This window comes from Tamandua tetradactyla, chromosome 19 (genome assembly GCF_023851605.1).
Source record: "Tamandua tetradactyla isolate mTamTet1 chromosome 19, mTamTet1.pri, whole genome shotgun sequence".
In the NCBI taxonomy this organism is placed as follows: Eukaryota; Metazoa; Chordata; class Mammalia; order Pilosa; family Myrmecophagidae; genus Tamandua; species Tamandua tetradactyla.
The window spans coordinates 45,758,448-45,784,092 of record NC_135345.1 but is presented as its reverse complement, the minus strand read 5'-3'; the positions used below and the strand labels follow the sequence as shown (position 1 = coordinate 45,784,092).

The 25,645-nt window shown below is 34.5% G+C and overlaps 1 long non-coding RNA gene across 2 annotated transcripts in view; it reads right to left on the bottom strand.

The window, feature by feature from the left end:
• Positions 1-23,652, bottom strand: part of LOC143663587 (uncharacterized) — a 30,962-nt gene extending 7,310 nt beyond the window's left edge. For both annotated transcript variants that reach the window (XR_013166054.1, XR_013166055.1), the window contains exons 1-4: positions 23,553-23,652; positions 8,839-9,051; positions 3,562-3,682; positions 2,559-2,695 (exon numbers count right to left, since the gene is read on the bottom strand). This is a non-coding gene — a long non-coding RNA (uncharacterized LOC143663587). The remainder of the gene's footprint in view (positions 1-2,558; positions 2,696-3,561; positions 3,683-8,838; positions 9,052-23,552) is intronic.
• Positions 23,653-25,645: the final 1,993 nt, after the last annotated feature.

The window sequence follows — 25,645 nt, the reverse complement described above, 5'->3', positions numbered from 1 at the left end:
AACATTATAAGAGTGTAATCCATCATTATTACCTAGGTGCGTGATTTTTAAACTATGTTCTGAATACCAGAGAGGCTCCTGCAGGAGGTCTCAGAGACTGCTCGGAAGGGCAGGTAAGGGTGGAAGCACACAGCTCTGTACCACCTCTGCCCATTTCTCTCCCCTCATTCCCAGGTCAACCAGAGCAGCTCTGCTGGCCTATATCGACAAACCAAAAAGATTTTCTTGGAAGAAGGATCCTACTTCAACCTCCTATATATAACTCCATTTTCTATTTATTTAGACACTGGAAAATTTAGCTAAGCTTAATTCAATAAAACAAATTCATCCTATAGAGAAACGATTAATAACAACTTGGTAATATTGACATACTATTAAGACAAAGGGATAACAAGATAAAAGTATCATTTCTTATTCTGCTTATTTGAAGATAAAAATAGGGATATTGAAAGCTATTAGATAAATGACTACATAAATTCGTTAAATTCAATTTATTGAATTAAAAATCTTGCAGCCTATTACTTATTATGGAATGCACTCAGGTGAACAATGCCTTTCAGCAATCAGGATTACCATTCCTTATCACCAGCAAATCTTTCCTAATGGTTAGCCTAACTTCCCCTTTGCTCTCCTTTTAATTCTTTCCTCTTGCTCTCTATGAAGACAGAAAATAAGTGGTCACCATCCGGCTCATGACAGCCCCTCTTACTATGAAAGGATTATTCAACTTATAGCTGTCTCTTTTATAAAGCTAAATTCCAATTTTCTCTGTCTTTCCATGTAGCTCTTATTTTTCAATCCATTAAGCATCATTTTCATTTCTCTGAGCCCTCTTCATGGTATCCATGGAGATACCAAAGAAGTGGGCTGACACATCTCAACCAAAGACATTGGTAATTCAATTTCCTAAAGAAAATGAACCACACAATGTGCTATTATTTTCTTTGTTGTATCCATCAAGAACATCTTCTTCTATATTTTCTAAGGGAATATTATGGATATATTAATCATCTCAAACTTTCTGAATGCGGAAATCGAATGCTAAAAAAAGGTAATCACCAAAAACCCTTCCAGGATTATATATTTTAATCAAGGTGATACAGAGTTAATAAAAGGTGCAATGACAAAATGCCCAAAGCAAATGTTCAACAAAAGAAAAGAGAAAAACCAAGCAAACTGAGCTTATCTTGGTTTAAGTGCAATTTTCATGGAATTATTGAGATGAACAGAGTGTTAAATATTCTGGAGTGGTTTGTTGCTTAAAATAACACATGACCAGGTGGGCCACGGTGGCTCAGCAGGTAAGAATGCTTGCCTGCCAAGCCCGAGGACCCGGGTTCGATTCCTGGTGCCTGCCCATGTAAAAAAAAAAAAAAAAAATTTTAAAAATAGCACATGACCAAATTGTAGCTCCCATGACTTGACATAGCAGCTTCTAAAAGCCTGAGTCAATTGATTTAAAAAAAAATTCAAATAAATTTCCCATGTATTGGTGAGAGTGCATTGGTAGTGCTCCCTTATTCTGATCTTGCTGCACTCTAAAATGTCTGCAAATATCACAAGCCCCAATGTAACATTCTAAAGGTAAATTGGCCATATCAACTGATGGCAAGAGTAGTTGTATAAAAAATTATTTCAATCTCTGTCTCTTACCTCCATGTTGCAAACTGCACTGTTTCTTCTCAAATATACCAACACATTGTTTTATAGTTCATTAGGCTTGTCTTATGTATGATCTAGTCAGACTTTAATCCACCTGGCAATATCTAACATCTTATTCCTTCACTCTTCTAATTTCAAGAAGTGATCTTTTTCTGGGTAACTCTTGAATGCAATAAATGCAGCAAGGTAGCTACTGATGCTCAAGCTTACATATGCTAATTTGGCTATGAAGCAAACTCAGCCATGCTGTTTCCTGCAACTGCCAAATCTGCGTTGTCTGAAGCAGCAGGTGCCAAAGGAACCAAATTAGACTTTTTTCATCTTTTTCCATCCCTTTAAATCAATGTCAATTTGGGAGTTCAGGGAAATTAGCTCTTTTTTATTTTTACTCACTCCTTTATTGCAACTTCCTTTTTCTAGTGCTCAAGATAGTATCTATTGAAACTGGATCAGTAGTTAATATGATTGACAGTCATCTGACTCTATTAAAGGTGAAGTGTTATTATATATCTTGACACTTTTCTCCTGGATGAGTTCTACCCCAGGAGCCTAACGAGCTCCTCATATAAAGAGAGCTTAGGTAGCCTCATTCCTTCAGTTTTCTAGACAGGCTTCAATCCTAGGGAGAATACAGCTTAAATTCAAGATTGCAGTCTCACTGTATTCTTCTAATTAAACTATCATTACTGCTATTAGCCCCTACGGTAATCAACTCCAATTCCAAATATTCCTTTCCTAAGTAGCATTCCAATACTTTTAGGCTTGGCTTCCAGGTGAGATAGTGGACTAAAATCCGTGCATCAAAAGGAACAAATGAGTCAGCCTTGGAATTATGTCATATTAAGTTTCTCTTCCATACAGAACTAATATTACCCACCCCACTATTCCCTACTTACATGCAGGCCTTCCTTTTGTGTGTTTGTGATTGCTAATACTCTGCAGCAGATACTGTTGGCCTTGTGCCTTTTTCCCTTGAGTGACTTGAGTTCACCTGAAGCTACAGTTTACAGCTCCAGGTGCAATAACTTCCTACCTGAAAAAAAAAGAGAGAAGCTTGCTGTACCACATGCATTTGCAACCCAGAGATGGGAGGTAAATCTGAGTTAACAGCCCCTTTCCCCAACCTTCAAGTAATGGGAGGAGGTGGTGAATGCCAGTAGATAAATTTAGCAGACACCCTTTCCTGTAGGGGAATATTGGGAGCCACATTCTACATGGCTCCTCAGAAGTCCCCGGTGACACTGAGCCCAGTTTCCCCAAAGTAACCATTTCATTCATTGATATTTTATTGGCTTTACTCTTCTGTGTCACTTGCCAATTTCATTTGTGCTTTCTCCCAAATAACTGTTTCTGGCACATGTATGCCTCAAGGTATGCTTTGCCGGCAAGTCAATTAATGTGCTCCATTCCAAGTATTATGTGTTCATATGGTTGTTAACTATGTCTTATTAACTTTTTTTTCATTCTAAGTCAAATTGTGATTCAGCATTTTGTAAATAATAGAAACCCAAAAGATATGATGAAATGAATGGCAATTTTAAGATTTTATCATCTTATCTCAAAATATGTTCTACCCATATCTATCACTTTGTCTATTTCTATCTATATTATCTATTTATCATCGGTCATCTATCAATCTATCATACCTGTCTATCTGTTTCCTGTCTATCTATTCCATTCATCATACCAACTATTTTTAGTATTTTTTGACATCCATTCTATGCCAGGCATTATTGCTGGTACTGGGAGTACTGAAATGATAGTAACGGTCCCTGAAGTCTTGGATTGCATAGTCTAATGGGTGAGATGAACATTACATGAATATTTACACAAATAATTACTTGTTATCATAAGAGGTAATGGGTTATATTTTATTGATAATCTGTACAAGGATCTCACTTAGCTTCTGGAGCACACCCAGGAGAAAGGAGAAAAGGTGCATAATATCGCTTCACCCTTAATAAAGTCAGATGTGTGCCATTGACATTATCTTCTGGCCCAGTTTCCATAGATGCTAAGCCTTAAAAAAAAAAGGATAATAAAGGAATGAATTAAACATGAAAAAGGGGAAACAGTACAGATCACACAAAAAGCTTTTTTTTTACTTCCTTTTATGTATTTCAATTACATTTTTGTCCTGCACTGTTTATTTGCCATTTTGTGTGGTTAGTGTTTTTTTTCACTCAAGTACATTTTAATCCTATGTTATATATGATTACATTTAATTTATAACTAGAACACATAGACTGAAAAATCCTGAATGTCAGAAATAAAACAACTTATACGTTTTTGGATCCTCTACATTGGAGTGTATATATATATATGTACCTTTTGTTTTGCATGTCTTCTGAGTCATGATAAAAAAAAAAGTCTGAGTAATACTTCCCTCCAATATCTAAGTGAAGACCTTTTGTATAGCTAGTATTCAATAAATATTTATTTCTCTATTAATGAAAAATGAGTTTATGAGAAAAGTAAAAACCATGGTGAAAAACTGCAATATGCAGCCAAATGTTGAGTTAGAAATCTTTAAGTTTTGAGTTAGAGGACACAAAGATGGAGTTCTGACTTTTGAGATTCCAAATCTTTCTCAGTCTCAGTTTCTTCTATAATATAGGCTAACAAAATCTAATTCATAGGGTAGTTATAAGGATTAAATTAAGTAATGCACACAAAATATATGGTAAAACATGATATGATATATAAACATGAGATATTTCTATGTGCTTAGTGTTATACTCTAAAGTCTAATATATGTGAAAGAAATTAATAGTCATCCATAGGTAGAGAAGAGCATCTAGTGCTTAGGTATATGGACTCCTGGTCTGATTACCCAGATTCAAATCTTTGCTTTAGAAAATACCACAGTGCTATTTTAATGATGGAAAAAGTACATGACCTTTCTAATCCTTCACATATTTAAATTATTAACCTACAAAATATTTCTCTGTTTATCTCTAAAATGAGAATAGCAGTTGCATGTAATTAAATGACATAATACAGTTAAATATTTAGTATGGTGCCTGGCATGTGGTAATCTCTCAGTACACGACAACAGCAGCTATTATTGCACTTGTGTCTTCTTTTTCTTTTTTTTTTTTTCACTTTCTTCCTCCGTTTAACTTTATGTATCTTTTGGGTGACGTCATGAGCATACATTTTGTGAAACAGTTCTTGATTGTTGGTTTTACTTGCAGATCTTTCTCTGAATTCTTCATTAATAACTTTTTCCCTACAAATCCCCTTCAGTCCATCCCTCCAGAGTTTCTCCTGTTCATTTGCCTGAAACTTTTTACTTTCATCTATTGTTCTCCATATGTAGTGTCTTTAGCCCACTTGGTTTTCTGTTGTCCCTTGGAACTCTGAATTTGGTCTGCTTTTTTACGCATGCCTAAAGTAGGTCAGTTTTCCTCTATCCAGAACTCAAGCTCAAGTTAGAAACTCACCCTGCTCCTTTATTAAAAGGAAGGATTGAATAATGCCTTGTAATAAAACGTACCCAGAGCACTAGGCAAATTTTATCGATGTTGTGAGAAAATCAAAGCTGTAACTGAATGCTGTATGATAAAACTAATATGGTTTGAACAGGCCAGAAACTTCATCAAGTGTATTTCTATAATCAAGGTTGGTGGAGGGGTCTTTACATGTTTATTTACCAGCAGAAAAGATAATGAAGCTTGAAATTTCCTAATAATTCACTAGACTGAAATAAGCATTTCTATGCAGAATGTCCAAACAATCAGTTCTAATTCATTTTAGGTACTTTTTAAATGCTATCTCTCTGTATTTTTGTTGTAGTTGTCTTTGAGTCATTATTTTTCAAAATTATAATGAGCACTGTAGTAATCAAGTAGTAAGAACTATGCTAAGTATTTTGACACTATAATGAAATACCACAGACTTTTCTAAAATGTTTGATACATGAGTGACAAAATATTAAGGGCTGTTTATATAGCTGACTATATTGACCAGCAGACGGAAACTTGAATCTATACAAAGAAACAAGGAGCTCTTAAATAGTAAAAATAAAGTTATAGTTAAAAATATGTTAATTTTCATTTTTAGTCTCTCTAAAAAGATAATTGATTTTCTAAATCAAAAATAGTGACAATAGATGTATACGTTACAGCACATGTAAAGTAAAATATATGGCTGATAATAGGACAAGAGGAAAGAAGCGGATGTATAGACTCTCAAAACTTTTTCCTATTAACTTACACAGACAGTACAGAACACAGATCAGAAACTGATGGACACAAGCAAAATAAACCCTACAACTGTGTTTGGCTAATCTGCCTAGTGTTGGATCACGTACTATGTTTAAAATTGAGTCAGTTGTCAATATTTGAAAATCTGGTAATTTTGCAAGCACTCCTGACTCTTGATATTTTTAAAAGAGATCTGGGTCCAAATGGTGTGTATTCCTGCATGACAATAATTTGATAGAGCTGAATAACTGCTACTTTCTTGGACTGGGTGATATACACTCCAGTTTTCCTTCACTTATATCATTTCCTATTTTATTTCTGACACTGAAAGTCAGTTCTCATTTATCATCCTATTCTACTACCGCTTCACTTGTTTCCTTGTGTTTCTTATGCCAGCATCATTTGATTGGTGATTACTGGTCTTAATGTTGAAGGATAAAGAAAATAATTTAATAGCTATTCGAGAAATGTGTACACATTGAGTCAAATATCATATATAAATTGCTGATGTTATAGAAGTTATAATCAAATTATGTCTGGTATGTCTTTTTTTTTTTTAACCATCTCAGTGTTTATTTTGTTCCCTCCTTTCTAACGGTACATTAATTTTCTTTTGGTGAACTCTCTCCTCCATCTCCTCCACCCCTGCCTTAATCAGTTGCATGTTTTCTTGTTACAGAAGTTAATAAAATTTGCCTTTTCCCTGGAACATCAAACTGATAATTTGAAACTTGAGAGAAGTGAAATAAAAATGGAGATTCCTTGGTTCTCATTCATTCTGGTTGGGTGGCCTTAAAAAAAATTGGCCATTTGTTTTCACTGTGGTTTCTGTCTTCCCTCATAGTAGAACTTTAGCTTTTATGTATTTTACCTGGGAGTTACACCATATTATTATAATAAAATTTTATTTCCTTTAAATCTCTTTATTTCCTTTAAAGCATCAGCGAGAGCAAATATCTCTAAGGCAGGACTTGATGAAAGGGTAGACCTATCTTCTATTTAAAACCCTGTCTAGAATAAGTATTTGATGGGAGAAGAGTGTTCTTTGTTACAATTTATATCTTCAAACAATTTATGTTTTCAAAACATGAGGATTATTTTTCCCATCATATTTTCAACTTTCTCTGATTTTTGTTTGCATCTTATTTTGCTAACTTTTCTTGTTTTTTTTATGATTCAAGCTTTCCTTATATCCTATTTTCTCCTTTTACTTATTTACTTGTTTAAGTTACTCACCTTAAAATGTAATATCACTTACAAGATTAAGAGTTTGAAGTTTATACAGTTTAAAGATGACCACTATCTTAATGCATTTCTAGAACAATACAAAGATCTTAGAAAGTTTTCACGTGGATTACTAGTTTCAATCACATGTGCTATAGTTGTTTAGCAATTTAATTCTACATGTTTTTTATATGATCCAAATCAGACACCACTATTATTATTTTATACTATTGCTATTGTTTAAAAAATGCTTTCTTTACAACCCTTTCTGCAATTTACTCCTTTATTTTAGGTTCACGTTTCTTCTTCCAAATATTTACAGCTGTTATTGGTAAAACTGGATGCTTTCATTGGTAAATTCAATGTTTAACTATCTGAATTCATTTTGTCCCTGCCTCTGAATAGTATTTAGCTGGGTATAGAATTCTTGGTTGTAGCTATATTCTCTAAAAGTATACTTTCTTTGGAAAAATTCTATCTTTGTAATTAAGAAATATGCTGTTTTGTTATTGTTCTATTGTAGTAATTTGTATCTTTTCTTTTAAAATTATTTCTATAAATTGGAAATCTATAATTACATTGCCATGTGTATAGATGAAGGAATTATTTTTATTTGTACCCAAATTGGTATTCCAGAATAAATCTTCATAATTCTAGAAAAATTTGAGTCATTATTTCTATGACTATTGTCCTTACAATTCTCTCTATTCTCTTCCTCTGTAATACCAATTAGATTATTGTTAGATCTACTTATTTTGTTCTTCATGTCTCTTAACTTCTCACGCATATTTTCTGTCATTTTATTTTTTGAGGGTACATCCAATATTTCTTCCAGGTCACTAATTCTTTCCCTGGAGTGACTAATCAATATTTAACTCTTTCAATGAATTTTCCCTTTATTATGTCAATTATGTTTTTAATTTTTAGATACCCTGATTGATTCCTTCCTTATTAGCATATTTTATCTCACTGTAACTTATCCTTTTCTTTGATTTTTATTTAGATCTCATCATTTTTAACATACTTATTTTATCACCTATACACAATAGTGCCTGCTGACTCTCAAATCATGAGAAGGCTTTATTTATGGTAATCTTGTGTAGCCTGGTATTACTGGGATAGTATATCAAGAGAGGACTTTAGTTTGTTTTGCATTTTTTTAATATGTTAGTACATCAATCAATAAAAGAAGAAATAAATTAATGAAGTATTGTCATTTACTATTATAAAAAAATTCTTGCCTTTTATTTTATTCCATCATATTTCATACTTTGAATATACTCATAAAAATAACACTTCAGGTATATGCATTTTTTTCATTTTATAACCCAACAGTACTTATTTTACTCTGATCATATTTCATTTCATCCTGATTTTCACTTTCTGGCTTTTATCTTGACCATGAATAAATAAATGCTTATGTAAAGAATAATTTTATATGCAAAATATAATTTTAGGCAAGGGAGGGCTTAAAATTTTTATTCTGATAACATATATACAACCTAATATTTCCTACTTTAACTACTTTCAAATATTCAATTCACTGGTGCTAATGTATTCACAAGGTTGTAGTATTATCATCACCACCTATTACCCCAGCACCCCAAATAGAAACCTTTTACCAATTAAACACTAGCTCCCTAACCACCCTACCCCTGACTTTGGTAACTTTTATTCAAATTTCTGACTCTATGAATTTTCATATTCTATTCGTTTCATATAAATGAGAGTATGCAATACTTACCTATTTTTGTCTGGCTTATTTCATTCAACATGACGTCTTCAGTGTTCATACATATTGTAGTGTGTATCAGAATTTCATTCTTATTACTCTTGAATAATATTCCATTATACCACATTTTGTTTAACCATTCTTTGTTGATGGGTACTGGGGTTTCTTCTATCTTTGGGAAAGTACCTCGTTGAATTCCTGCTTCCAGTTTTGGGGAGTATATACCTAGAAGTGGGATTGTCAGGTAATATGGTAATTCTAGACATAACTTTTTGAGCAGCCCTCAAACTTTTCTCCAAAGCAGTTGCAACATTTTAAATTTCTACCAACAATAAATAATGGTTCTTTTTTCTCTAGATTCTCTATAATACTTACTTTCTTTTTTTTTTTAATAGTAGCCATTTTAGTGGGTGTGAAATGGTATCATTGTGGTTTTAATTTACATTTCCCTAATGGCTAATGAGGTTGAGCATCTTTACATGTGCTTTTGATTATTTATATACCTTGTTAGAGAAATGTCTGTTAAATTTTCCCCCACTTTTTAATTGGGCTGCTTGCCTTCTTATGGTTGAGTTGTAGCAGTTCTTTACATAATTTGGATATTACACTATTAAACTAATATTTAATAGTTTGGATATTAAGCTAGTAATATATTTGTGGTTTCCAAATGAATTCTGCAATTCTGGATTATTCTACCATTTTGGCTTGTTTTTCTTTCCCCCACATGTTATAGGTAGTTTTTAAACTTCCTGATATTGTTCTTTGATGCACAAAAGTCTTTTTTCTTTTCAATTTCTTTTTAATTTTAATGAAGTCTCATTATCTTTTTTTTTTCTTTTGTTGCTCATGCTTTTGGTGTAAAGTCTAAGAAACCATTGCCTAATGAATGTGTAATGGTATAAAGAAATTATATTTGGTATCTTGACATCCTGCCTGGCCTAATCATAAGTTTCCTTTCTGAGCAACCACCTCAGTAATCCCTGCGCTGGGAATAACCAGTTATGAAGGCCTGTACCTCTATATGGTTTGGGACGATGATGGACCCTGCCACTTCTACACTTTGGTGCTAACTAATTTACTTGCAGGGCAGGTACTCCCATATGGTTTGGATGAGAAGAAGCTGCCCTTAGAGTCTATAAATTGCCCTAACTCTTTCTGCTTTTAATTAGTTTATAAAAGAAAGATTTCATTCTGTGTCCTATTTGGTAATTTCTTTTTCTTAACTTAATATTTTGTGATCATCTGTCATTTCAGTACATATAAGCCTGCCATGTTTTTAGTGACTTCATGGATATACCTCTCTTCCATAATATTTAACCAACTTTTTACTGATGGAAATTTGGGCTCACTCCAATTTTTTAACTTAATTGAATGCTCAATAAACACAGAAAAATTATCTACCAAAATAATTATAACCCAATAAAAATAATCAGGATGAGAAGAGATATAACTGTCCCATTCTTTATGACTTCACTTTGTACGAGGAAGAACAAATCAGAAAGAACTCTGAATTCAGGCCCTTTAACAATAGCACCTCCTTCCAAGCCCCAGACTACCTTTGCACCCTTCACATTGATTTATAAGGGGATAATAGTATTGATACAGATTTTTAATCTAGTTGTTAGTAATAATACTGCTAAAAGAAAGATATGAATGCAAAAAGTGAACAGGAGTACTTAAAATGGAATTTTATGCTTCAAAAGCATGTTTTATGTGCAAAATCTTAGTGATGTATTTTAAAGCCACTCTAAAATTAACATATTCAAATATGTTGGTTTGATCTGGCTAGATAGTCTATGGTTTACAGAAAAGAGATGATATATTTATTCCGGTTTATAAAAAGCCATTTTAGAGATACAAATTGAATATGGGTCTTGAGAGTTATAAGACTTTCTAACTCATAAAATAAACATAGCTAGTTTCCATATATTTAAAGGAATCTGTCTACAATGCCTTAAGTCTAGACGCTAAAGGGAGAAAAATAATTTCCTCTAATGTATATTTAACAAAAAAAACTGTCTACACAGAATTATTCATAGAAATTGCTTGGCTTATCAAATATTCTCTGACCTTAAAAGAAGATCTTAAGCAAATATTCTTGCAATATTTTGATAGAAATATCTCTGTCTTTATTTTATCTTTATTGAGAGACTATTTTTAGTGATAGGTATAGTAAAAACATCAGTTTCTTGTTGTTCTCCCAATGGGAATTGAAAACCTTTTCTACTAACCATGAAATAATACACCCATTTCCAAAAGAAGCAGATAACTTCATTTAATATGTTAGTGAGAAGGAAAATCCTTTGAAATACTTATCTACAATTGCCTTTCTCTTCATACAAATGTATCTATAGCTTTTCTCCCTGGAGTTGGAGGAAGACATACTCACCCTTTTCAGAAACAAACTTTGAACTCTGCCCTCAATATCATGGTATAATGTTACTAACTCTTTATATATTTTTTTCTCATAGTTGTAAGCTCCTTGAAGATAAAAACAATATTTTCCTTATATTTATATTTCCTCTGCATCTGCCTCTTTATCTTATACATCAACCTTCACATCTAAGATATTCAAAGCTGGATTTGATGCATACTATGAACAATTCATAATAGGTTTATTTCACAATTCCTTTTTCTTTCATAAGCTTTTTAAAATTTTTTAAAATTCTCACTATTCTGTTTAATTACTCTTTTTTGGAGTTAGTTTTGATATAAATTCTAGCAAAATTAGTAATTAGCAAATATTGAAGACATTAGAAATCTTACTGCTTCATATATATATATATGTATACGTATATGTATATGTGTATATGTATATATAAATATATGTATATTTGGCATATGTATATGTGTATATGTATATATATATATATGTATATTTGGCATGGGCAGGCAACAGGAATCGAACCTGGGTCTCCGGCATGGCAGGCGAGAACTCTGTCTGCTGAGCCACCGTGGCCCACCCTGTTTTATATTTCGTGCACTGAAAAAAATTAATTTAGCCATTGCTACTGATTTTAGCAAAACACAGGTTAAACAGATTGAAGTTTGCTCACCCCTCGACTTTATTTCTCCTTACCTTTTTCATTGCTTTATAATGTCTTTAGTTTTTAAAATTTTTTAAATATATTTATTAACTCTATATTTGGCCTTTAAAACAACTATGTGGCCATCTAGGTTGCTAATGTGCTGCTTCTGAAAGAAGAGGGACTTCAGGGTGCACAATGGTTCTGTGGTGGAATGTCACCTTTCATGCGGGATACACAGGTTCAATTTCCTGGACCATGCACTCCCCCAAAAAAAGAAAAGAAGAGGAACTTTTATTGCAATGGCTTTGATTTTTTCTTAGGGAACTGAAAAATCAATCCACTAAACTGTCAAAAAGACTAAACAATGGTTCATTTCTCTCTTTAGCTCCTGCCACACAAATGCCACCACAAAAAGATTTGTAGGTATAAATGATATGGTTACCCTATCTATATAATTATAGTTGGGAAAGAAACCAGGGTCTTAATGCCTGGGTCATGGGCTGCTATGGTACTATTTTTCCTAAACTTCTCAAAACTCCAAAACTTCACATTAAGCCTTGTGAGCAATGCAACAGAAAAGCTCTGAGCTGGAGTAAAGGTGCACCCCCTGACTTAGACTTGTGGTGAGCGGCAAGATTTTTAGTGGCATTGGGGTGAGGTCTCGCCAACGATGAGAAAATGGAAATAATAAGTAAAAAAAGATAAAGAACCACGAGACTAAAATGGACTATCATAACTACCTATGTGCTTTGCTTAATCAATGCAAAAACGGACTGTCATTTTTGCTGTTTATTATCAGCTTTAGATGAAGAAAAAATGCCAGAGTCTTCATGGAGACAGGAGAACATTATATGAGCATTCAATAAGGTGAAATTCCAGATACATACTTGCCAATGAGACATATAGCCCCTGCCTCTTTTTTTTAAAAAACTGCCATCTTTATAGTGATATCCTTAGTGAAAGTATAATGCCAAATATCTGGTCAGTTTTCACAGTAGTTGAAAGGTAGGAGCTGAAAATATAGATTCAATCCTTAATGGTTCATCAGTCAAAACCACAAGCTAAAGTTTCTCAGATAGGCCATTGCAAGGAAAAGACATGTAAAGAGTCATTTAATAATACACTTGAAAGATAATGTAATATGAAAGTGGGGAAAATTGTAGTTAAGGGACCAGGAGTGAAAGGCTGAGCACATGATGCAGAGTGATATTGTGCCTGAGGAATAGCAAAGAGCTGACACGACTGAAATGAAGCAAGAAAAGAGCACTCAGATGGAGACAGGAGGCACAGCCCAAGGAAACTGCAGAAAGCCAAGGGAAAAGTGAAAAGATAAGACCTATTTTGACCTTAAGGAGGAACATGAGCAGGAGGAGGTTATTACTTAGCAGAGAAAGGAAGTAGTGATAATACACTGGTTCAGAGAATAATAGTGTACTGGAGGTAAAGGCAATTGCAAATCTTGCACCAAAAAGTGAGCCAAAATAATACATTTTTATCTTGTTCTGCATTTTCTGTATGTGGTTTAAAACTGAAATTCTTTTTTTTTTTTTTTTGGAGAAAAAAGAGACTTGCAGCAGTACAGTTTAATAGAACTTTTTGCAATGACGGAAATGTTCTAAGTCTGCACTATCCAAGATGGTAACTGGTAGTCACATGTGGCTATTGAGCCCTTTAATTGCTGCTAGTGTGACTGAGAAATTACATTTTTATTATCATTTTTTTTTAGTTAATAGCAATTTAAATTTAACTAGCAAAAATAAAGGAGTGCAGGGAATATTTTTAAGAATAATGAAAATATTCTTTATCTTGATTGTGGTAGTGGTTATAGGAGAGTGTATATTTTTCAAGATTCATCAAAAGGTACCTTTAAAATAGCTATGTTTTATTATGATGACTCGACAAAGTTTATTTAAAAATTTAAATGACACAAGTAACTAATAGCATCCATATTGTACGGTGCAGGTCTAGAGTGACTTGCTATGTAGTCACAGAATTAGGAGATTCCTAACATCTGAGAAATTATTTACACAAGCAATGTGCCTACTTATGGAAACATTATCTCAGTATTACAATATCATTTGGCACTTTCATAAATATTGGCTGCCAGTTAATGCTTTTTTTTTTTTTGTTAGGACATGTTAAATTGACTCTTACACAGGAGGAGTTTATTAAATTTTGGTTGATGAATTGTTGCCGCTAACATGGCATTTATTGAGATAAATGAAGAAGGGCTAGGGAACCATCCTTTCTCTCTATTCTTGCCTAGACAGTCATTTTGGAAAGGCAAACTTAAGAGGTGAGGAATGAAAATCTAGGGATCACTTCCACTGATTTTCCCCCTCTTTAACTGGATAAATCTTGCCTTTGGAAAAAAAGGGATGAGAATTTTTTGGGGGGGAGGGAAGGAATTTCAGTAATGGGAATATCCACTGAAGAATCATCTTTTCTAGAATGAATGCAAAAGAACCCAAGCTGTGACATCTCTTTTAATACATCAAGAAAAAAGAAAAAAAAAACATTTTTTAGAAGCAAATGCCAAGATAGTATTTGGGGTGCAGGATATTGTATAGGTATCGACACCTATTAAACAGGGGAGGAAGCAAGGCAGGATAGAGGAAGAAGTTGAACCACGAAAGAGGTCTAAAGGTTGGGCTAATTTATTAGGGATTTTTGGAGCACATGTTGTCCATTGGAATTATCCCTTTCTCTTCTTAAATGGTTTCACCTTTGTAATCTCTTATGATGTGACTAGAGGAGGTCTGCCTCAGGAGGGTATGATTTGGGGTTAGTAGGGTTTCTGCAGATGAGGTAGACTCTGAAGGAGTGGAGATTACAGATTATCTTCTGACATACTCAATACTATTTGGTTTTGAGTCTATTACTGAAGGTAGGACTGGACAGCATGTTTCTGTGTCTTCTTCAAGTGACTTGTGATCAGTTTTAAGCAAAGTAAGAGTCTCAGATTAGTTATTGGGTTGTTTTAATCATTTTTTTCTAGCCTACTTAGAATCATTCATGCCCAAGATTTTCTTCTAAAATAATTACTTCTACTATTTCTGGATAATGATTTTAATTTTGCATTTTACCTTGAGAAACACAAACATAAAAGCCACATATAAATCTAATAGTTAATGGACCATTCAGAAGCTCATCAATAAACTCTTGTTGAGTGGATAAATGAATTGAAAGATTTGCTGTCACATATATCCCATCATGTCACAAACTGAAAGACAGAGTGTCATTGAAAACTTTCCTGAACTGCAAAATGTTGTAGGGTTTGTGATGCTGGTTAAAGTTTTTAAAGTAACATCTTGTGGCTGACTTAAAAAAATTGGAGTTCATTTGTCAGAAAGTGTATGTCCTTGATCTATAAATACTTCATTTGAAAGGAAATATTGAAATCAATTTAATTCATTAAAAAACTATAAAAAATATTTCAAATATAAGCCTATATACCTATTCTGTTTATTGAGTAATATCATTTTCAAAATGATTTGATGAAGTAAATCAAATAAATAAGACAAAAATCTAATTAAAGAAGAGAAAACATCAATAGATCGTTAAACTCTTGAAAAAAATTAGTGTAATAACAAACTTTTTATCTGTAGCTTTTTGATTACAAACATCTATAATGGAAAGTGAATTCATCTTTAACCATTTATTTTTGGCTTACTGAAGTTTTGTATGATAAATTTACATGATAAATTCTAGTCTGCAAAGAGATGTGACCACTAAATTGTTGACCATATTGAAAAAGGAAGCTTTGAATAAAATGTACAACTTATTATGATTAAGGGTACCCTTTTTTAATGATGCAAAAAATAAAGATTAAAAATATGATATATCTCTTACAATGGTAATAACGTTATACCAGGGTCTGCCAGTCTCCTAAAATCAGTCATAAATGCGTTAAATTTTATCTACATAAAATTGAATTATCCTTACTTTATCTCTGAGCATAACTATCAAAATTCTATTTTTTTCAAAGAAATATAAGAAGAATAGTTTCTAAGGACACTTTTTAATCTTCTAGTAAAACAGCCAAACAAACGAACATACAGACAAGTTCTAAAACTAGCAGGTCATTGCACTAGGAGAACTAGCATCCCCTAAAAGATATTTCAGGCTGAAATTCAAAAAGAATATTACAAATAACAAAAGAAAATTTTCTTATATCAATCACACCACTTCTCTAAGATTATTTTGCTGATTCAACTCCTACAGTTGGGGCAGAATTGATTCCCTTCTTTTTGATGACAGATCACATGTTATAAAATGGAAGAGTGTTGCAAACTGCTGATATTAGGATCCACTGTGATGTTTTATGGTGGTAATTCAACAATGAAATAAAAATCACAGAATGGACAAGATTAACACTGCACTTTAACTTCAGATTATATTGTCTTTTTGGATGAGCAACTGATATTCAAGAATTGGGCAATATAGGAAGATATAAAGTAACCATAACAGTTGTTAAGGTTAAGAGATCCTCACCAAATTATTTAAGCTTTGCTTTGTAGCTGTTATTGGACACTTTTCATGTCTACACAATTTTGCAAGATTGGTTTGTTTGGTAAAACTCAAACCATGGATCACCCTGGAATTTCTTCTTCTGGAATACTAGTATCTCTACAACATTGGATGCCAATTTCATGCAAAAGCTGATGGATTTATGGTGAATTTTTATATATCTGTGTTCAGTAGTATCTGAGGCTTTCTCTGGGTTTAGCGAGATAGAGAGTTTTTAATTAGCAATACTGGCCATGGGTTTATAATGATGGCACTGGAGGCCGTAATATGCTCACTCATAGCTGCCAATCCTGCCCTAAAAATTCGGTAGTATTTCCTTAGCCTAATTCTTTATTGGGTTTTATGCAGTAATCAGAGTAATAGCTGCTGTTTTGCTGTTTCTATTACCTTTCTTTCTCTCTTTTTTACCACATTGTACATTTACACAATTGCAACTTACTGCACAATTGTCTGCAATGTTCTGTAAAACAAGAAAGCCTATGTTGCCTCCATTGCTGCAACATTCATCTATTTATTTATGCTATATATATATAGCATAATATATATATATATATATATATATATATATATATATATATATTACTTGTTTGCCGGTACAAGATGCCGTGCTGATGATATAAAGAAAAATTAGATGTGGTTCCCATTCTTACAAAATACACAATATAGTGTACAGACACCTGAGTTTAAAATGGCTCAGGGAAGAGTTCATAGGAAATGAAAATATTTTAATTGAGATTTAAAGAAAAGGGAAAGGGCAGACAACACAGCGATGCAAAGACACAATGGCATAAAGCAGCAAGGTAAAATTTAACATGATTCTAGGTTAGCATGATTCTAACCAGTTATGGTTGCTATAAAATACTGATGGAACACAATTAGAATAATTTAGGAACGTTTTACCCCCACCATGGGTAGTATTTATAAAAGTGAATATGTCAGCCACTGTGGATAATACAATAATTTGTGCTATTAACAGTGGAGAAATTATTTCCACCTGTAGGGCAAAAGTGATGAGATGAGATGAGAGAGTGATGGTTTGATTCCAGAAGGACAAAGTCTGATAGAAAAGTTTGTCTTGAGAGAAAGAGTAAATTATGGAGGAGGGACATAGTGAGCCTATGAGACTTGGCAGGAAAGAAGGCAAAGATTTCACCCAGCAGGGTCACTCATCTCTCTCTCTGACCACCTCCTGGGCACCATTGGCTGAACCCACCCAGAAATCAGATGACACAGGAGCTCACTGATGTACTCCCACTGCACCTAGCAGGAAAGGGTCTGGAGAGAAGACCTGGAGGGGCAAACAAAAGATACCTAGCACAAATTGTGAGCAGATTAGTTGTGGAAGATGAGGCAAAAGAGCTGAGTAGTGGCAGGATTATGAAGTGTCTTGAACCTACTTAGGTAGAGCTTTCAACTTGATGTTAAATTTTAGGGGGTAGAAGGAATGCTAAAAGCATTCAATTAGGGGAAGAATAGATTTGTATTTTAGAATGTTCACCCTGGGATTGGCCTAGAAGATGGGCAAAGTTGGTTAAAAAAAATGCTTGGTTATGGATTTGGAAAGAAGCAATTTAATTTAAGAAAGAGTAAGGAGGGACATTCTACAAAATGACAGGCCTGTTCTTTTCAAAAGTGTCAACTCATGAAAGTCAAGGATAAAACGAGGAACTGTACTAGTCTGAAGGAGGCTAAGGTGACATGACAAATAAGTGCAACTCCTGATTCTAAACTGGCTCCTTTTTCCTATAAAGGATATTTTTGGGGTAATTGGTAAAACTTGAAGCGATCTAAAAATTGTATCGTATAATGCATCTATGTCAATTTTCTTATTTAGATGTTTACATTATGGTTTTCTAAGAAAATATCCTTTTGTACAAAATGCACACTCAAGTATTGTGGTGCACTGTGGCATCAGGTCAGCAAATTAATCTCAAAAAATTTCAAAATTTTATTTTTTCATGCTATACTTGTGTATAATTCATACTTGCAATTATATAAATGAACAATAACGAAAATTATTAAATGTTTGTTTTCACAGTGATAGTGCAAAAGCACATTTATTAGTGAGGCACAGCATACTGTTTTTATTACTTAAGAAACCTACGCATCATAAATGTACTTGGTATTGATTATGCTACATACAAGATTCATAATTGTTTTTCGTTTGTTTTATTTCTTTGTTCATAATTGTGTTTTGTTTGTTTCGTTTTTTTAGGTGCAAGATCCAGGAATCGAACCCAGCTCCTGCATGGAAGGCAAGCATTTTACCACCATATAATTGTTTCTTTCAGTTTGTTTATTGTCTTTGGTTTTGGTTTTTTCACATTGGCAGATACCGGGAATCAAACCTGGGTCTCCGGGATGGCAGGAGAGAATTCTGCCGCTGAGCCACTGTCCACCACCCCATAACTGTTTTTGAAGACCATGATTTTCAACTAGTCAAATTGAAATTGTGGCTATGAAATTTGCACATATTTCAGATTATAGACTTATGCATTTACAGTATTAGAGTCCCTGAGCTACCTTATGGGAGCGCTAATTCTAGGACTTCATCTGAAATGACACCCTTACTTGGCTTTTTCGCCTTTTCTCTCCGGTTTCCCCGCACCCTCAGTGGCTTCTCTAGAGAGATTTCCTAGTAAAGTACTTCCAATGAAATCTTTAGTTGAGGTACTGCTCTGAAAGAAGATAATTAGAATACGGAGTCCATTTATAATCTTGAGTACAATATGACTTTAGAATTTGATTCCTGTGTTATTATAACTTGGTTTAAGATCTTTGGAGTTTACATCCTTCTGCCTTACAATAATCCTCTAAGGACCAGCGGTTAGTATTGGGGTGCTGCCTTATAAAGTTGGAGTCAGGATTGCTCTTATGGATAACTGATATTTCTCAAGACGCTAGAGCTGTACTTCTGTTTGATCTAAGATGCAACATGTTATTAGCGGGGCAGAGTTAGTGAGCTGTGATGGGGAAACACCGATCCCCACGGCTGGTGTAACACCGATCCCCACGGCTGGTGTAACACCGATCCCCACGGCTGGTGTTTCCGTCCGCGTGAGAAATGCTTCCATATGAACAACTTTGGCTATATAGAGAACACCACTTGGTTCTCACCTGTGGAAGAGACTTAACCTCAACAATGAGTTTGGGGGGAGATATTAAACATGCGAAGCCCCGGCTTTCCTTTTTATTTTCCCTCTTGTGAGCAAGCTGTTTGCAGAGGCAAATGTTCTTCTGTCATCTATAAAATTTAAAGGGGCCCCTTCAAAGACTGCTGCCATCCTCTTCACAAGCCTTTGCTTTCTTTTTGGTTCACTGTGTTCATCACTGTCACTCATGATTATTCATTTCGTTGACCATTTTGTTGATTTGTTCTACTAATTTTTAATAGTCTCCTTAGCCAACTTATTTATAAAAACCAGTGTGGCCCTAGTATGAGTGACATATCACCTTGTCTTTACTAATTCCCATATTTCAGTGAGTGTTTTGCCCCTCATGGTCTTGCAGAACAATAACCCCTGTGTTTTCATTTATTCATTTAACAGATTTTGAGCATCGCCTCAGCAGGCCCACCTTCAATAGCATTTTATGGAAGTTATTTATTCTGTCTTGTAAAATCAGGAAGGAATGAATTGATTGCCAAGAAATACTAGATTATTTTACTCAATATTTATTATTTCTCTTTTTAAAATGTCCAAAACTTCTAGTTATTGAACACATGCTTAAAACTGCAAAATAGCAGGCAATATTCAGATTTGTAGAAATCCAGCCACAAAAGCTTTTTTGCAGTAGATTGAAATCACTTAATTCGGTTTTTCCCATTCTGTATGTGAGTGTGTAATGGGATATTTCCATCAATATTGACTAAGGGAGATGATAGTCAATGATAAAAGTAAAATGCTCTATCATATGAGAGCAGAAGATAGACTTACAGGGGCAAAATTTTATCTAATGGTCAGATACTAAAAATGAAATACCTTTGTCCAGAGTACAACTGTGCCTCATGGCTTTAATTCTGAATTTAAAAACTTTTCAAATAATAATTTTCTGAATGTCCGCAGGGATATCCCCATGGTTCTTTCTAGAAATAATCCAACGTCACTAATGAGGACATAGCAGTTTTCATTAGAGCAGTGATAAGGAATTACTATAATCTGTATTCTATTAACATAAACTTCTTTCAGTGGAAAGAATTGTTCTCAGAGAAGAGGAAGCACTGATTTTAATAAAGAGCTTAGAGTTCAGGGCCGGAACTAAACATGTTTAAGAGGAAGCATTCTCAGCCCCCTTTCCTTTTAACAGTCTTATCCATGTAAAATATTATGTTTATGCTGATGACTTTCAAATCCATCAATTTGTTCATTCATTCTTTCTTCATTTATGAACAAGAAATTCTTCTGGATATGCTTGAGATTCAAAGGAAAGCATGCATCTTTCTCTGTATCTCTCTCATCAAACTCTATTCTCCTTTTAGAATTTAGTTCAGATATCTGATTTGGAAGTCTTCTTGATCTTACTAATCTTGGCCAGGGTTTCCATTCGTGCTTCAGCTGTACTATATGAACACTTCTATCATGTGTGCAGAAACTCCTCTTACACTGTTTTATTAGTTTTATTCAGTTTATTATTCTGTCCCTTACCCTGTAATTGTTCCAATAATTACCCAGTAATTGTCTTGAGGATCAGTATCCTGGCATCATCATTTCTCTTGGGTGAATCAATAAACATTTATTAAGCATTTAATACTACTGTTTTGGTTGTCTATTTACTATTTTTAAAACTACCTCAAAACTTATTGACTTAAAACAATATTCATCTTGCTTGCCAACCAGTCTGTAATCTGGACTGTCATAAATTTCTTGTCTTTCCTGTGTTGCATACAGGTGGTGGGTCACCTGAGATTGAATTTAGTTGGAATGCTGGGAGGGTTGGCTCTCTCTCTCTCTCTCTCTCTCTCTCTCTCTCTCTCTCTCTCTCTTTCTCTCTCTCTCTTTTTCATTGTAGTTTCATGGCTCCTTTCTCACACTTCTTCTTCAGATAGCCTCTCCAGATAGTCTCCATTGGGGTAGCCAGATATCTTCCATGGCAAATCTGGATTTTCAAGAGTGTCAAACCGAATAGCCAGGCCTTCTTAAAATTTAGGCATGTAACTGACATAATTATAGTTCCCCTGCATTCAACTCAGAAAATCACAATGCTTGCCCATATTCAATTGGAGGGGACCAAAAAAGAACATGTATGGGGCAGTAAAATGGTGACTCAGTGGCAGGATTCTAGCCTGCTGTGCTGGAGACCCAGGTTCGATTCCCAGTGCCTGCCCATGAAAAAAAAGAAAAAAACAGAACATGCATACCAGAGCTGATAATGTAATGGACCACCACACCACAAGCCCTATCTTGACCACTAAAGGTTACACTTCTTTCTCATAAAAGACAGACTCACTTTCTGCAGATAATCCGAAAATCTCACTTTTTTATGGCATAAGACTCAGACTCAAGGTCCCATATCTAATTCTATATACCAGGTCCAGGTATGAATGAGCTCCTGGAGGTGCAGTTGCTTGGGTATAGGTCTGGGTTCTTTGCAGATGGTGAATTGAAGAGAGATGTTTTCTGCATGATTAGAGAAGAGAATATAACCATAATGAATCCTACCATTCAAAAGGAGTGGGGAGGGAATCAAGGAGCACAAAACAGGAGTTCTGTGTTGATAGAAGCTATTCACTCTCTGTGGGAAATGTGGGAATGCATTGTCTGTAAGAATTTAGAAAAAATAATACAACTGATTAAAATTCGGAACATTTTTTATTGTCACCATGAACAGGTGAGTGTAAACAGTGTCAGTGATAAATTTTCCTCTCAGTTGGGGTAAATCTTCGACCCTTCTGTGTTTTAAAGCTTAAAATTTCAAGAGCTTCTGTTCTAGTTTGCTAGCTGCTGGAATGTAATATACCAGAAATGGAATGGCTTTTAAAAAGGGGAATTTAATAAGTTGCTAGTTTATAGTTCTAAGTCTGAGAAAATGTCCCAATTAAAACAAGTCTATAGAAATGTCCAATCTAAGGCATCCAGGGAAAGATATCTTGGTTCAAGAAGGCCGATAAAGTTCAGAGTTTCTCTCTCAAGTGGAAGGGCACATGGAGAACATGGCCAGGGTTTCTCTCTCATCTGGGAGGGCACATGGTGAACACAGCATCATCTGTTAGCTTCTTCTCCTGGCTTCCTGTTTCATGAAGCTCCTTGGGAGGCATTTTCTTTCTTCATCTCCAAAGGTCACTGGCTAGTAGACTCTGCTTCGTGGTGCTACAGCATTCTCTGCTCTCGCTGAATTTCTCTCATTCTCCAAAATGTTTCCTCTTTTATAGGACTTCAGAAACTAATCAAGACCCACCCAAATGGGTGGGGACACACCTCCAGCTATCCAATTTAACAACCACACTTGATTAAATCACATCTCCAGGGAGATCATCTAATTACAGTTTCAAACATACAATTCTGAATAGGGATTAGAGGAAACAGTTTCCTTTACAAAATGGGATTAGGATTAAAACATGGCTTTTCTAGGGTACACACATCCTTTCAAACCAGCACAGCTTCCTTGACATCTTTGAGCCTAACATAACTGAAAGGTCTCACTGTGAATGCTTCTGCTCTCACCAGATAAGCCCCCAATACAGCAAGAAAGTCTCCCCACCTAGTTAGGGCTTGCCAAAGGGTTTCATTTCCCAGCTGGAATGTTAAATTATTCAAACAAACCAAACACGTTCTTGCACAGGGCACAGGAACCAGAAACAGCCTACCTCCTACAGCTCGTCTGGTTTATTCTGCTCAGGAGTGCAACCCCTTATAAAATGAGTATGTTTTAATAGTACTTACTGTACAGGATTGTTGTAAGACTTAAGTGAGATCTTACATTCAAAAATCTTGAACAGGGTGTTGTATGAAAGTATTAATAGATGTGTGCTATCATTATTATTTTACATTTTCTCTCTCTATTCCACAAAATATAGTATGAAGAATAGGAAAATGATGGGCCTAGCAGAGTGTTATTTGTGGCTCAGATAATATATGAAAAGTGTATAGGTTTTTCCCTTCCTATGTGCACATTTACATTTTAAAAAACAAATTTTCAGGATTTTTCTTGTAGTTGGGAAGAAATACTTACAGGGTGATGAAATGATAGTGGAAATCAGAGCAGCACATACATCTTAAAATAAAATTGAAATGGATTGATTTATATTATATAAGGCACACAATTAGTGTAAAAAGCTATGATTCAGTTAAATCTTCCAACAGATTTAGAACACACCAGGGCAGCATGGGGGATTCTGTAATGGTTTATTTTGTTATGAAAGGGCACACAATGTAATATCAGATGGCATGGTGCTCCCACGGCTGGAGAATAGTACCAACTTGTTCTCATTCATTAGTAAGAGACTGCAGTAAAATATTTGGGGTGGTTGCTTTTAATGTCCAAAGTGGCAGTTCTGTCAGAGAGTCTCATCTTACTTGTGTTCCCAGCAAGCACTAGAATATTGAATGAAACAAGGAAGAGGAGTGTCTTTTAGGAAGACTTGATGGGAGTGATGATATGTTGGGAGGGAAACAACATTGCATAAGATGTCAATATCATTCCTTGTGTTCAAATGTCTTTTAAAATAGGCTGTCTTCAACCGCCTCACTTTATTAGAACCTGCCATTTTATAGCATCCCTTGAACCCTGTCCCACCTTAGACAATTTCAGATTCTTCCAAATTTTTAACTCAATATGGAAAGAAGCAAGGTAGGGATAATATAAAAATAACATTTTTCTAAATAATGGAAGAGAAAACTAAATCATGCACTTTGATCTAGTGTTAATGGCCAACAATTGTTCTTATGCTACTTGGTTTGTACTGAATTTCCTTCTTTGTGTATCTGACCCAGCTTCCATGAGTCGGGTCTTACATGTCACAGCATTTCATAAATTCACTTCTGAATTCTAGTCACTTTCTTAATTGGCAGATCTGGCTTTTTCCTATGTACTGACAATTTTAGACTAGAAGCTCCTTAATACAAATATAGCACCTTTACTGAGTGATAAAATATATCCAATGTCTTTTACTGGCACCCAAATATCTCACATAGCTAACAAGTGCTGATCATTCTTTGATATGAGTCTTCTTTTTATGCTTCAGTTTTTTGGTGACCACCCTATCACAGACATTGTCTGCAATGATGGCCACAGTTGGTCTGTGTCCTGAATTCTCTGCTACCATATCCTCTTTTCTAACTCTGCCAGTTCCTAGAACAAATCCATAAACTAATGGTGTCTCTTGTGTACTGCATTTGCACCATCTTGATTCTCCTTTTTGAAATGAAGGCAAATTTCCTCTGTATTGCTTCACCCCACCCTGTAAAAATGTCTTTACTCCGCAGTGTAACCTAATGCAGCTGAGGAGCAAATAGACCACCAACCTTAGCTATTCCATTTAGAACAGGTGTGATTTCTGCTTCCGTATTTAACGTGCTACTTAGCCCTGTTGAACTAAAAGCCATAGTGATATATCAACAGCTTTATTTTTGTTTGTTTTCTAATTAAAATATCTGCAGATTCCTGCCAGAAGAATTACTGCATTGATATACTACTTTGAGCAGGATGTGTTCTGTATGAAATAATTGAGTCTTTATAGGAAATTCTTATATATATATATATATATATATATATATATATATATATATATATATGGGATTAGTCTGTGATGCTAGTTACGGTGAAAGAAAACAAGTAAGTTTAACAAGTAAGGATAATTGAAACCAAGAGATAATACACACCCCCCTAGTTTTCTAGGCTGCTCAAAGCACATCCATGAAATGGGTTGGGTTAGACCACGGGAAATTACTTGCTCATGGTTAGAGTGCAAGAAAGTGCCCAAATTAAGGCATTACAAGGTGATACTATCTTTGCGAAGATCAGCTGCTGATGGTCACTGGCTCCACTGCCTCATGATAAGGCATGTGGCAGCTTCTACTGATTTCTCTCTGCTCTTTTGGGTTCCAATGATTTCATCTTCTTGCTTCTGTGGCACTTCTTCACTATTGTCTGAGTTCAATTCTCCTGTAAAGGAGTCAATTCTGATTGAGTTGGGTCACATCTTAACTGAAATAGGCTCATCAAAAGGTACTACTTACAATGGATCCACACCCACAAGAATGGATTAAATTTTTTAAGAATATTTTTATTTAAGAAAACAAATGATACACTTATAGCCACCAAAA